Genomic DNA, 14,107 nt, shown 5'->3' on the forward strand with positions numbered 1-14,107 from the left:
CTTAACAGAAATAGTTTACCAAGGTAATTACGAGTACTCCTTGGCATATGCAAGGATGTATCCTTGAAAAGACATGCATGGCTTAAAACTGTGCAAATCAAAGCAATTTTCTCTCAAGAAATTATGGTAAAAGACCTACTTATGCCATTTCCATTTCAGCTAGGTAAAATTGTTACTACAGAAGGAACATGCACCAACCACCCCTAAATGCACACTCCCAAATGAGGTAACCATTATTAAAATTATGGACTGTGTCACAATTTTCTCCAGGTCAAAAGGAATAAATATCACTCACTATTTTTAATAGCTGCATAATATGCTTCAGTGTGGATATACCACAATTTATTCAACCATTCCTCTATTGATGGGCATGCAGGTTTTCTGGCACTTTTATTTCTGTAGGATAGACTCCAAAGAGCTTGGTCAAAGGGTAAGTTTACGCAGCAGATATCAGTTGCCTAATCAGCTGGCACTCTCCCCCTTCTTTCCTGCTAACAAAATGCTAATTTTGTTCAGGTGTTAGGCAGAGAACCCTCATCTCAAGGAAGGTGGTCCCATTCCCTGGTCTATACGTGACATGTGATCCAGTTATGGCAAAGGAGATGTATGGGTAAGTTTGCTGGGGGATGTCTGGGAAAAATTGCCTTCTCTGAGTAAACGAGAGTGGCACCTCCCTTGCTTCCCTGGCCACTGCCATTCCCTCACTCCTTTTTCTGCCTTTGAATGCAATTGTGATATCTAGATTCAGCAGCCCATCTTGAAAGCATGAAGTAAAAAGCCTAGGGACAAAAAGCCAACATGTCAAGGATAGTGGAGTAGAAGGATGGAAAAAGTCTAGATTTTTTATGACCTTGTTGAGCAGATGATCCAATGCTAGCATTGTGTCCCTCTAGATTTCTTGTTATGTGAGAAAAAAAAGCAAACCTCTATTTGTTTAAGTCACTATTAGATTTTCTGTCACTTGCAGCCCAAACCATTCTGAACTGATATTATAGATTTTTAATTTTATTAGATTCTCCCAGATTACTTTGCAAAAAGGGTAGTAGGGAGTCATACTTCCATCAGCAATGGATGGAAGCAGGGAAATGAACATCTATCTGGAATTTATTTTTATATATGGCATAAGGCAGGGATGTTTACTTTCTTGTAGTTGGATGACCAATTTTGAAAGCACCATTTATTAAATAAACTATCCTTTTTGCACAGAATTAAAACACATATTTTTATGTTTTCTGTATTTATTGCTTTTAATTTCTGTATCTCCCTCTCCCCCATCCTGCCCCTTCACTCAGGTTTTATTGTGTCGGGGAAGGGATGTGGCAAGACTAAAAGCAGATTTCACTTGCCAATTCTTTATTTTTGTGTTTCAAAAGCCTAAGTCCTTAGGGGATGAGGATTAGCAGCACAGACAAAGTGTCTTGGCCAGAAAATATGAAGGGAAAAGGATTTTATCCAGACTAGAAAGAGATTCTAGCCCTTCCTGCTCCCTAGGCTGGGGATAATGTAATGCTATCAGGACGATCCATGGGTCCTAGGTACAGGGGACCTGTGTCCTCCTTCCTGGCACCATCCCTAGGTATACAGGAAAACCTGAGAGAATAGGGGCTGTACTAGGCAGCCTTAACAAAAACTTCCAAGCCACCAGCAGGGTCCCAATGCAACAAGGGCCTGCCAGACCATAAAGGAACACTGTGGGCAGAGGCAATAGACCTCTGACTACTAAGCTGTGTTGCCTGATGACAAGGACTTAATGGACTTCCACTCCCAGGCCTCAGCACTGTGTAATAGCCCAGAACTGTGGCATGAGCCTGGGGTGGAGGAGTGTCAAGAAGAATTGAGGTTAAGTTATTTTACCAGCCCCATGGAATGGGGAGCTTGGAGTCTAAAGTTAAATGGAATCATAGACAATAAAGAAAGATACAACAAAATGATTATGAGCATGAACTCTGAATTAAACTAACTGGGTTCAAATCTAGCTCTGCAACTTACTTGTTGTGTTACCCTAGGCAAGTTATTTGACCTCTTTGTGCCTTGGTTTACTAATCTGAAAAATGGTGTTGACAGTGACACTTAGCCCATAAGATTCAGTGGGTTTGTATAAAGCACATAATAAATATTATTTAATTATTAGCTATTATTATACTTCTTAGTGGTAGACTCTGATTCATTCCTGCTACATGAAGGATTTGTAACAAGTCTGTTTTGAAACGCTATTACGGAATGTTGGAACAGATACAGAAGGGTCAGAGGAAGGGAAGGAGGGAGGGAGAGAAGGTGGAGGAAGGAAATGCAGGCAGGGAAATGTAGCCTTGTTAGTTAGCCCGGGAGACTGAATTCTCTGATTCGGAGAAGAATATACTATGTTAGACTATACATTTCTAAAGGAACTGATCTTCTTCTGGAGAGGGAAAGGGCAGTTCTAGCAACTCCAACTCCAACTCAGGCTCTGTATCCTGTCCACATGCAGACTTTGCAGAAGAGTTAAGATTCCAGATATTTAGCAAATTTTAGAGAAGTGATGTGGGCTTACTCTTTCTTTAGGTTCGCCAAGAGTCAGTTGCCAAGGCAAAGGCACTTAGCTTAAATTTGCCCCCTGATATATGGCCTAGGGCACATGAGGAAAGACTGTGTCTAGGAAGAGGAGGTCAGACTCCACAGTAAGGTTTGAGAAATTGCACTGTCCAATCTGAAAGGTGGAGTGTCTCTAAGTGAGTCACTAAGCCAAAGATAGCCGCTCATTTCTGAGGCAGGTGATCCTTATTCTTACTCAGGGGACACTCACCTTGCGTTGGGAGGAAAGAGAGCCTCCTAGGAGGACACTAACAGCCCCTAGACGATCCAGGTGAGAAATTTCCTGAGTGCTGGGGCTTGCCTGGAGAAAAGATCACCCAGGGATCCAAGCCCTGGGAGTTATTGTCTTGAGCAGGGGGCATCTAGATGAGAAGTAAATTTTCTTTGCTGAGATGCTAAGATTTAATAGAGGGAGAATGTGGCTACAATATTATTTTGAGATACAAACGGATTTTTTTCTTTCCTATATTTTTCTCCTTTTCTCTGCCTGTTTCCCCCTACCCTCAACAAAGTAGTCAGCTTTGTAGTGTATCACAGGGGAGGGAGGTGGCATGGCAGGAAAATAAATACTTTGCCAGTTTTTCTGGCTTTTGTGTTCCAAAAGCATTAAGTCCTAGGGAAGGGGGATTAGGGTGCAAGGGCAGAGACAAAGTATCTGGGCCAAGAAATTAGAAGGAAGAAACATTTGCATAAGCTTAAAAAAAGGATTCTTCTCTCCCTCACCCACCTCTCCGTGCAGGGAAGAGGCAGAGAGACCTCTGTGGGAGCTTAAGCAGCATATACTCCCAGAAGCAACACTTGGTTGGCAGGAAGATTCAAGAGAAGAAGGGTTGTATGGAATGTCTAGGTAGATGGACCAACAGGTGACCTTGGCAATGAGTTCTGTGCCTCAACTGTGGCAGAGATGTTGGAGAGGACCACAGCACTTGAGAGGATCCATGTGGGCAGAGGGCTCAGCAGTAGCTGACAGGATCTAAGGACCTAGAAGCATATATATCTTTATTTACCCCCCACTCTCCACCCCCATGCCTGGGCACTACATAACAACCCCAAACTGTGGCATCACCTGGGATAAGGGAAAAGAATGCCGAGAATGACTTATATTGTTTTCCCAATCACCTGGTAAAAGGAGGGCTCAGGATCAGAAACTGAGTTCCAGAAATAACCACAACTCTACCAGCTAACTGTAAACTTTGAGGTTCATCTTGGTTCCATCTTGTTGACTGCGGGAGTTACCATCCTGTGTGGTAGGGAGGAGATCCCCTCCATCCCCTGGGATGCTGGGGTCTAAAAATCGTTCCAGTGAAGGCTTTTGTAATTTCTTGGTACCAGAGCCTTTAGATAAGATGAACTAGATTATTGGAAGGACATTTTCCTGGAATAATGTAAAGCCAAATTACAAGTGGTTAATATAAGTCAAATTTTCTATTTGATGAACAGAAACATCACAAGTGTCACTTGAGAGTCCGTGGAAACAAGTAAGTAAGAAGGCAATGTTCTCTGCTGTACATTGTTGACTAGCTATAATTTAGCCCAATCCCCTTTCTGCCTATAGTGGCATTTGTGCTGAGTTATGGACAGGCTGCTTCAAACAGAAGAGCACGTATGTCAATAAAAGGCCTAAATTGAGAAGGGCCTGTACTTGGATGGGGAACAGACTTGTTTGATTTTCTAATTTCTGAAGTTTGTAAAAGTTACACTACTTTATAGTTATTTAGCAAATGTCAAAAACGGACTTCTCAGAAGGGTTCACACCTGAGCAGGTTGAAGGGCTAACATTTCCAAGTACTGTTCTGTATTGATTACATCAACAGGCTCAGAGATGAAGGAAGAGGAGCAGGCTACAATTGAGGAAGGTATCTATTGATTTTCCTTAAGGTGGATGTGTGTAGTGGTGGTGGAAGTAGGGTGATATTGAAAAATAAAAACGGTGGGCACAAGTTTTTCATTACCATCTTAGTGGTAGTTAGGACCTGCGAAAACTTGGAGTAACTTAGTAACCTTTGAAACTGCTCTTTGGTGGTTATCTGGCTATGCTTCCTGTTTTCCTTACAGTAGTCAACAGTTCAACAGGGGAAAGGGGCCATCTTTGGGGCAGTGAGGAAAGATGGAGTTTGGGAGACATCATTCATTATGCAGCTAATTTGGAATGCAGAGACCTTTAAGGTAGAGAGTTTGCACTATTTGGAGAAATTACACCTTGCTCTTCCAAAATTACCCAGGAAGGAAGATCTCTACAGGTGGAGTAGCTGGACCTCATAGCCCTGAATTTCATTTCCTCAGAGTCTCCCTTCATTGTCAGAATTGGAAGATGGGGGTTTAAATTTATTAAGGGCATGGTCTGGTTTCCTTAAATGTTCTAGAAATACTGGGATTAATAAGCAATCTTCAAGAGGAAAGGTGTAGAGATAAGAAACAAGGGTGCAATGCTCCCACCATTTGGACTTAGGAAATCTCAGAGTTAAATTTATTGACGGTTTTTTTAAGAGCTGTAAAAGGTTGAGGTTCTGAGGCCTACAGAAGGAAAAGAAAAAAGAAAATTATGGACAGAGGAGAGATTGGTATAACTCAGCGATAGGGCCCTGAGGTTGGGCATTTTCTACACAGGCTCCTACCCTCAAGGCATCCTGCTAAGGCTTGAGGGGCATTCAGAAAGAAATTCCGCCCTTTAGGAGTTTTCATTCAGGGGCTGTGACACCAGATGCAGCCTGGGGGATTGAAAAATGCATGGGCTCTGGAGTGAGCACACCTGGCTTAAAGTTCTGACTCCTCCATACACAGTTGTGTGAAGTTGAGCAAGTCATGTCCATTTTCCCTTGCTGAGCCTCAGTTTCCTCCTCTGTGGAGCCAGGATTGTTCATGTGAGAATGAGAGAAACAGTTCTGCACTGCGCCTGATACCATGCACGAAGTAGGTCTTAAATAAAGCCGCTGTGCCGAGGTTAACATGTAGTGAAAGCTCGAAGGAGGTAGCAGTCACTACAAACTAGAGAATCTGAAAGGCGGGCGGTACGAGAAGCTGAGAGCCAGCCTCAAGGGGAGGTGGCCTTTCCGCATGCGCGAAGTCTGGGAGCCTGGAGGAACAGCGAGGGGGCGTGGCCAGGTTTCTGAAGGGGTTGCTATGGCACCGAGGGGCCAGGGGAGGTTAACCGAACCCTTAAAACATAAGTCCCTCCCCCACCCGCCACCGCTAGGGCCGAGGGCCATTGTTCCCGGCAAAATGGCGTCGCTAATCCCCCTCCCGGCCTGAGGCCTATGTAAGGCTGAGGGTGGGAGTAGGACTAGAGTTGGGAAGAAAAACTACAATTCCCAGGGTACACCGCATCCGCCTGCGAAGCGCAGGGCACGTGCCCAGGCCTAGTGGTTACATGCTGTCAAAAATCCGTTTCATAGCTTCCCTTTCTCACCCCTACTTTCCTTGTCGCCCAGCCCCCGCGCGCGCGCACTGCGGTCCTGGGGGGTGGGGGAGACATGCTGTGGTCGTTGCCCTCGCAACGTAACCGGGAGACCGGTATTTGTAAATCTGTGCCTCGATTTCTAATCCCGAAGCCGGCAGGTATGGGTCTCGCGAGAAAAGCTGGGAGTTGGAAAAGGAGTTTGGGGTGGCTGGCGAAGAGGTGCCGGCGGGTACCACATCTCAGGAGAGCTCCCGCATTTAGATGCTTGAGGAGAACTGAGGGTGGGCTGTGGGTGGGTAGAAAGTAGTGTGCTTGGACTTTTTAATTCTTTTTTTGGAGAGGAGAGGGTAAATCTGCCGTAGAGAGCGAGCTTTTGAACACATAGGAGGCGTCACCCGTGGTTCCTAACTGAGATTTTCTTTTTGGAAAGGAGAGAAGCCTTTCTCCTCGACGCGCATCCTTCTCTCCCGCTGCGTTGAAGAGGGCGGGGGAGGAGTGCGCATGCTGCAGTTGGCTAGCCACTCGGCACCTCGCAGTAATAAGGGCCGTTCGGAGTTGGGATTGCTCCGTCGGCTTTCTCTGCCCCTCCTCCTCTCTTTTTCTCCCCTCCCTTCCCCGCCCCCCTCCGTCCCCCTCCGCCCCCCTCTCCTCTCCTCTCCATCTGAATTCCCTGGCTGGAGTACGCGTGCGCCTGCTCAGCTCCCGGGCGAGCCCGAGCTTGGGCTCGTACCCCACTCCCCTAACCCCGCCCGCTCTTTACCTACCGGCCGTAGCTGGCCCGGTGGGCTCTCGGGGAGACGCTCGTGCGCGCACGCGCACACAACGCGGTGCTGAGCTCGAGCCATCGAGGAGGGGAGTAAGAAGCATCCGAGGAGGCGATAGAGGAGGAGGCGGTGTGTGTGTATGTGTGTGTTCTATGGTGTGGCTCGTCGAGGGGCGAGTTGAGGCTTGAAAGAGGGCGAGGGAGAAGCGAAAAGAGTCAGTCTCCCTCCGCGAGAGCCTCAAACCTGGTGAGGGTCCCGGGCCGGCAGGGGTGCTGGGAGAGAGGGAGGAGGCCGGGGGGCGTGTCTGGGATCGGGCTGAGAGATGAATGGGCCGGGGATGAATGGAGGGAGGCAGCGGCGGCCAAGAGTCTGTTCGGAGTAAGCGCCCTAGTTGGGGGCGGCTTGAGCGAGGCAGGGTGATTGCCTTCACCAAGAGGTATGGGACGAGGCCGGGCTCGGGTCTTCGGGGTTATCGTAGCTGCTGTCGGTGTGAGCGAACAGGCGGAGAGGGAAATTCAGAGGGGAAAGTGAGGAAGGGCAGGTTTGAGGTTGAGGTGCGTTTTTTGTCTTTTCTTTTTCGTTTTTGTTGGAGGGTGGCAACTTTGGGAGTTGATGGAAGACTAGGGAACGGGGAAGGTGAGGAGAATACATGAGGGGGGCCGCGAGACGGTTGACAAAGGACTGAGTGATCTTATTTAAGAGGGATTGAGGCTACTGAAAGGCAAGATCGCTTCGGGTATGGGAAGTTGAGTTTCAGTGGGTAATGGGGTGGGGGAAAGTGGATTTAGTTTAGAGATTCACTTGATGTGTGTGAAGGTCGTTACGTCTGGATCGGGGTGAGGGATATTGCTAGCTAGTTGTATAAATGGGTTAGGTTCGAGGAGATTGAGAGGTGTTATTTGGGAATGGGTGGTGTGTTCTGTGACTGACAGGTTGGGGATGGGGAGGAGATGGTATGATGGGGTTAGGATAAAAGTGGTGAGGTGGCTTCACTGTTCTGAAAGAGGGTTTTTTTGGACAAGTTTAAGAGTGGTGAAACATTTATGTAGTGGGATGTGGGTGGAAATCCTGCACGTGTGTATCTCCGTATCTTGGGAGTTGATAGATCTTGTTAAAATGAAATTGAACCCTCAAAACAGATGGGAGTGCTATGGCTAGTACTTCTTAAGAGTTACTATTGACTGAAGCAATTATATGAATAAATAGCCTTTAAGTTATGAAAACCTTTTGTATGGTAGTGATTGCATCCAATTTTGGGAGGCATTGTTACCTGTTTTTCGTCTATAGTTAGTTGTAATACCAAGAGAACTTTTGAAGAGGTCTCACTATATGACACAGAGCAGTGAATGTCTTCTAGACAGTTTCTCTCCATTGGGTTGATGAGTTTAAAAATTGTTTAAAATCAACAGTCCAAAAGAAAGATTCTTTGCATTAAAGGATAGCTAAGATGCACTAAAGCTGATTTTGAGTGGTAAAATAATTGTACATGACTTTTAAAGTCATTTTGAATTTACCTTGTTTGAAAATTGGCACTTGCTTTTTAGTGTGAGTTTAAATTACAGCAGATTACTTGGACATTTTGTTCTCCGAATACATTAATTATCTTCTGTTAAGGATGTCTTGTGATGGTCTCATTCTGTTCTAGGTCAAGATTAATAGTTTATGGATTTTTAACTTTTCATGATTACTTTTTACAAACTTTACTGACATATATCATTTATCTTGGAAATGTTGCAAATTTGGGAACATTCCCATGTCCTTTTTCTTTTATTCTGCTTTGATGTTGGAAAGAGTGTAATCCTTGTTTTGGCTACCCAGAGTTTAAATACAAAAGTTAATATTATGTTCATATTCTCTTGTATTAAGATGAATACTTAGTGTCTTAAGTAGTAGCGCCGAAGTATAAAAGCACCATGAGAGCCTGGAAATGTTACACTAACTTTGGCAGACAAGGTAGTCTCCCAGTTTTGAATTATATGTTCCTGGAGTGGAAGAACATTCAAGTATTGAGGCTGGAAAGTGTAAGCATGGTCTCTTTGGGGAGTGGAATGAGATGAGCATGGAATCTTTGAGGGTGGGGTGAAGGACTACCCTGCGGAGTTAGGAGCCCTTGACTGTTAAAGAAGGAGAATAACAAACAGATTTGTGATGTTCTTCTCTGTGCCTTTGCTTCTGATGCCCCCGCCCTGCAACCTGTAATGCTCTGTCTCCCCCTCCTTTTGAATTTGAACTCATTTTTTTAGACTAACTTCCGTCATTAGCTATTCCTGAAAGCCTTTGCTGCTCCCCCTTTTCCTAGCATCCTCCACCGCACTCGGTTAGGTGCCCCTCTTTAGTGGTCCCATCATACCTCGTACATATTTTTATTACTGTACTTCTGTTGGCAGGCAGGCGGGAAATTGTTTTCCTTTTTATACCTGAGAGTAAAATAAAGCTCAGAAAAATAAGACTTTCCCTAGTAAGTAAGTGGTAGACCCTGGAGTTCTGATTTCTAGACCAATGTTAATCCTCATGTCACAGGTCTGCATTTGTTAATATAATTTTTCTATAGTATTTTAGGAGTTAATGTTTCTGTAACTCAGACTTTAACTTTCTTCTGTAAAGTAGAGGAATTTCTTTTCAATAAGGCGTCCATCGCTTAGCCAGTAAATGATAAAGCCAGTGGTTGCAAAGAACCAGCATACTCAGAAGTAAAGAAAAGGAGAACTGTTAAATTACTATCAGATTTCTAGTCAGGTAATTTACTTAAAAAATAATTAATGGAGGGCCTAAATTTTTGTGTTTATGTTTGTGGGGATGGGAATTGAGTGTAAGAAAAAACCTTCCTTTCTCAGTCTCCCATCTTAGTATAAGTAGACCAGCTCTATTTGCAGATATACTTGATTATGTCTCTTGGCTAAAAGCCAGAATACACTCTTAGGGGTGGATCTTTTCCATTTTTCTTTGAGATCATAAAATTTATGGCACTCTTAGGAGATATTTGATGACTGTAAGGGACATTTTTAAAGGCATTCATTCAGAAATTCCCAAAGCTTCAAAAGTAGAGTTTGATGCCATTTTTAATTGTTTTGGTAGAGCGTGTCATGAGATACTTGATTTGGAAAATGTTGAGATTAACTTACTGCAGAAGTGAGGCTTCAATGCCCCTTTCTTCCAGGGATGTATTATTTTGTTCATTAACTTTTGTTAAAAATAGAAATGACGTCACATTGTTTTCTGTGTTTTAGCCTGGTAACTTTTTTATTGTGCTAGAATTCACATAACATAAAATTTACCATTTGGAGTATACAATTCAGTGGCATTAAGTACCTTCATGATGTTGCACATCTAGTTCCAAACTATTTTCATTACCCCAACAGGAAACCCTGGACCCATTAAGCAGTCACTTCCCATTCTGCTTTCCCCACATCCCCTGTCTACCACTAGTCTGTTGTCTCTATAGCTTTGCCTATTCTGGATATTTCATATAAACGGAATCATATAATACATGGCCTTTTGTGTCTGGCTTCTTTCACTTTGCATGTTTTTTAGGTTCATGTTGTGGCATGTATCGGTACTTCATTCTTTTTTATGGCTGAATTACATTCCATTGTGTGGATATACTACATTTTGTTTATCTGTTTGTCAGTTCATGGACATTTGGGATCTTTCCACCTTTTGGCTTTTGTGAATAATGCTGGTATGAATATTCATGTACAAGTTTTTATTTGAATGCATGTTTTCAGTTTTGGGGAGTATGTACCTAGGAGTGGAATTACTGGGTCATATGGTGATTCTATGTTTAACTTGCTGAGGAACCACCAAAGTGTCTTCCACAGTTGCTGCACCCATTTTACATTCCCACTAGCAGTGTATAATGGTTTGAATTTCTCCACATCCTCACCAACAATTTATTACTTTCTGGGGTTTTTTTTGTTTGTTTGTTTTGTTGTGGGTTTTATGGCCATCCTAGTGGGTATGAAGTGGTATCTCATTGTGGTTTTGATTTCCATTTCTCTAATGACAAATGATGTGGAGCATCTTTTCATGTGCTCATTGGCTATTTGAATTTCTTCTTTGGAGAAATGTCTATTTAAGTCCTTTGCCCATTTTTTAATTTGGTTATCTTTTTATTGTTGAGTTGTAAGTTTTTAAAAAATATATTCTAGATACAAGATCCTGATCAGATATATGATCTGCAAATATTTTCTTCCACTCTGTGAGTTGTCTTTTTACTTTTTTTATGGTGTAGTATCTGTTGATGCGCAAATGTTTTGAAATTTGATGAAGTCCAATTTATCTTTTTTTCCTTTTGTTGCTTGTGCTTTTGGTGTTATATTTAAGAAATCATTACCAAATCTAAGATCATGAAGGTTTACCTCTATATTTTCTTCTATAAGTTTTATAGTTTTAGCTTTAATAGTAGGTTTTTGATCCATTTTGAGTTAATTTTTATATATGGTATGAGGTAAGGGTCCAGCTTCGTTCTTTTTCGTGTGGGTTAACTTGAAGTTTTTAAAACTGTAAAATACATAATACACAATACTATATGTGTATATTAGTTAAATGAAGCTATGTTGTGGTGATTTCTAATCACTCTGGGAAGTTGTGGGGGAGAAATGTTTCTCAATGCATTTTTGAAGGTCATGACTTATATTTGAAATGTGGGGGTATTCTAGAGCTCTTTGAGACTTTCGTGATGAGGCATTTTCCATATGGTAAGCTAGGCAATCATTATGCTAAAGTTACATAAGTGATGTTTTTAATAATGAGTATTTTTTGGTTTTCAAACTGTTTGTATAGGGTGAAATCTTTGCTTAAAACTAGGGGAAAAAAAAGCAGATTTAGTCTGTAATTAACCAGAAATTGCCATTAGATTTATCCTTAAAGCAATCATATCTATGTGTTAAATAGTTTATGATTGTGAGCCAACTTCTTGACCAAAATGTATATCGATCAGTTCCTTGTGGAGACTTTTTATTTGCTTAGGCTATATCACCCATTTATTATCCTATTTGTTTAGGAATAATGTAAGATTATTTTAGTTTAGTTACTTGTAAAAATGAGGATTAAAATTTAGCACAGCAGAATTGGTTGGTAAATCTCAGCCTCTAGTTAAGCATAATTAAAATAGGGACATTAATTTGAAGTTTTTAAAAAACTAGGAGATGTGTTTTAATACAAGAATGAGAAATCTGCTTGATCAGCTCTAAGACCTATGAGGTGATAGTTCACCTCTGATTATACCCCTTCTGTTAATTGTTATTTTGTTACCTTGTTAATTTATCCCTTCTAAAATAACACCTGAGATTTCCTACTATTTAAAAATGTGTGAGTTACTGTTTTTTGTTTCAAAGGGAAAAAAACCCAGGTACATTCCTTGTGAGAAGAGACAGTGTTCCCAAGTGGAAATGTCACTGGAGTAGGAGTCAGCCTGGGTTCTGGTCTTGCCTCAGTATAATCTTGTGCAAGTCTGTAGGCATCTTTTTCCTTATTTGTTACTAAACAAAACAAAAGCCCTACCTATTTTGCAGTGTTTCTTTGCTAATTAAATGAGAAAATATACTTTGTAAATTATACAACTACATATGAAATGCAATGCATTCTGTTAATATATTTTTTGAGTCAAAGTTTCTCAATTGAGAAATGTTTTCCCACCAACTTAAAGCTTTTATGTCTCTACTCATGTGGTAAATTTTAGCAGCAAATGTCTAAACTCATTGATTAATTGGGAGGGGTTGGGTTTTTAGAAAGTGATAGTATGATAGAAAGTATGTTGGATTTAGAGCTAGAAAACCTGGGTTCCAGAATTCTCCCCTTCACTTACTAGCTCTGTGACTTGGGCAAGACGCTAAACTTCTCTGAGCCTTCTAATTTTCAGAATTCTAAAATCTTCTAATTTTCAAAATGCCAAGTAGCTCTCAGGGTTGTTGTTAGGAGTAGTTGAGTTAAATAGAAGAAGTTCTTTTGAAAACCCTAAAGCAAGATTTGATAAACTTTTTCTGTAAAGGATCAGGTAGTAAATATTTTAGATTTTGCGGGCCAAGGAGTCTCTGTTGCATCAACTCAGCTCTACTGCGGTAGCAACCATAGACGATATGTAAATGAATGAGCGTGGCTATGTTCCAATAAAACTATTTATGAACACTGAAATATGAATTTTGAATAATTTTCATGTGTCATGAAATACTATTCTTCTTTTGATTTTTTTTCAACCATTTGAAAATCTTTCTCAGCTCATCTGCTGCACAAAAACAGGCAGTGAGGTGAGTTGGGTTTGGCCTGAGGGCCGTCTGTACTTTGGCAATCACTGTTATAAAAGGTTAGGCAGAGTAAGGTGTTAATTAGGGATGTGAGAGTAGGTGATTGATAAATAGGAATTGCTTAATTTTTATGATGAAAGAATATGGAGGTGGTTTCAACCCCTTTTCTAATTTGGACCCAGGATTATTTTTCACATAAAATGGGCGTCTTTAATTGAGGAAATGACCTTGCTAAAGCAAAACTGGAGGATGAAAGTGAGGAAGAAGATCATTTTAGTGTTATAAACTCACAATGACTGTGATGTGGTTGTGCAGTGTATGTGTTTCTGTGCAAGTCAGGGTTGTATATAGTGTGTGCATGTGGCTCCAAGTCATATGTTACCCCATATTATGAGTAGTTAAGAGTGGACTTAGGAGTCAGATGTCTGGGTTGAATTCTGGCCCTGGTTTTTACTTGCTGTGTGATCTTAGGCAAGTTAACTTAATTTTTTGAGCCTAGTTTCCTCATTTGTAAAATGGGAATAGAAATATTATTTACCTCAAGATTCTTGTGATGGTTACATGAGAAAATGCATGAAAGGGCTTACAGTGCTTGGCACAAAACACTCAATAAGTGTTAACTGAGAATATTCATTTGAATACATGTTGTACATATCTTATTTGTTTTGTCCTTCCTTCAGTTAGTTTAGGAAATTATAATATCCTTAACTAGTTCTTTTGTACAGGTTGTTGATGGACAATTCTGCTTTAAAGTATTAAAATAATATAGAGGTAGATTAAACCTTAAAGTCCCCCTTTACCCAATGTCCTGCCCTCCTGGTGGGTAACCATTGTTAAGAGTTGACTGTGAACTTGTACAGTCCTTTTTCTCTGTATTTACTTGCATATGTATATGCATATACAAATAAAAAACACGTATTTTATGACTTGCTGTTTTCCCAAAGAATATGATTTAGGGCTCTTTTCACGCCAGTATGTCTGTTCACTTCATTCATTTGAGTGGATACATAGTATTTCGTACTACATGCTTCTTTAACCACTAGGATCAGTTTAGAGCATATCCTTCCAGTCTTTTTTTATATGCATCTACACATATATGAATACATTTAGAAATATAAAGTTTTGTGGGTTTT

General features: G+C 41.5%; 1 protein-coding gene across 6 annotated transcripts in view; it reads left to right on the plus strand.

The window, feature by feature from the left end:
- Positions 1-5,943: 5,943 nt before the first annotated feature.
- Positions 5,944-14,107, plus strand: part of WNK3 (WNK lysine deficient protein kinase 3) — a 168,945-nt gene continuing 160,781 nt past the window's right edge. For 2 of the 6 annotated variants that reach the window (XM_070605478.1, XM_070605482.1), the window contains exon 1: positions 5,944-6,126. The gene's annotated coding sequence lies outside the window, so the exon portion shown is untranslated. Of the gene's footprint in view, positions 6,127-6,184; positions 6,979-14,107 lie in introns of those variants that run through there. The other 4 variants (XM_070605477.1, XM_070605481.1, XM_070605479.1 and 1 more) reach the window with 2 other exon arrangements.

The sequence above is a fragment of the Equus przewalskii genome, chromosome X (genome assembly GCF_037783145.1).
Source record: "Equus przewalskii isolate Varuska chromosome X, EquPr2, whole genome shotgun sequence".
Lineage (NCBI taxonomy): Eukaryota > Metazoa > Chordata > Mammalia > Perissodactyla > Equidae > Equus > Equus przewalskii.